The sequence below is a fragment of the Nanorana parkeri genome, unplaced genomic scaffold (genome assembly GCF_000935625.1).
Source record: "Nanorana parkeri isolate BGI_ZX_2015 unplaced genomic scaffold, ASM93562v1 scaffold3782, whole genome shotgun sequence".
Lineage (NCBI taxonomy): Eukaryota > Metazoa > Chordata > Amphibia > Anura > Dicroglossidae > Nanorana > Nanorana parkeri.
In genome coordinates, this window is record NW_017310050.1 from 1 (window position 1) to 911 (window position 911).

Here is a 911-nt window from a genome sequence, read left to right on the forward strand (position 1 = left end):
CTGCTCTCTCTCCTTGTGCAGTGTGACTGGTCTTGTCTCTGTCCCCTCCGGTAATAAATACCGGTCCGTGCTGCTCTCTCTCTCTCTCCTTGTGCAGAGTGACTGGTCTCGTCTCCGCCCCCTCCTGTAAGAAAGACTGGTCACTGCTGCTCTCTCTCCTTGTGCAGTGTGACTGGTCTTGTCTCCGCCCCCTCCTGTAATAAAGACCGGTCACTGCTGCTCTCTCCTTGTGCAGTGTGGCTGGTCTTGTCTCCATCCCCTCCGTTCATAAAGACCGGTCACTGCTGCTCTCTCTCCTTGTTCAGGGTGACTGGTCTCGTCTCCGCCCTCTCCTGTAATAAAGACCGCTCACTGCTGCTCTCTCTCCTTGTGCAGTGTGGCTGGTCTTGTCTCCGCCCCCTCCTGTAAGAAAGACTGGTGACTGATGATCTCTCTCTCCTTGCGCAAGGTGACTGGTTTTGTCTTCACCCCTGCTATAGTTTCCTGTAGTGGGTGGGGCCTGCTGACCCCTCCCACCTCTCTGCTCTCTGCACCGGCTATGTACAGCACAGTGATGATATCACTGCTAAGTTTACAAGGTCATACCGGATTTGTAAAGGCATTCTTTGCACATCTGTGTCCGGAGTTCAGCTTTAAACCACTAACAGGTTTCCCTGAATACTCCACCTTTTAAGCTAGGACTCAATTTGAATAAGATTATACTATAACCAGGGGTAGGCAACCTCAGCATTCCAGCTATGGTGAAACTGCAAATCCCATCATGCCTCCGAGTCTTGCAATGCATCATGTGACCTGTAGTTCCGCAACTGCTGGGGTGCCGATGTTGCCGAGCCCGCTGTAAACCATTTTTTGGTTGGATGATCAACTGAAAATAAGAAATTACATCAAGCAAAAATTGAAGTCTGATTAAA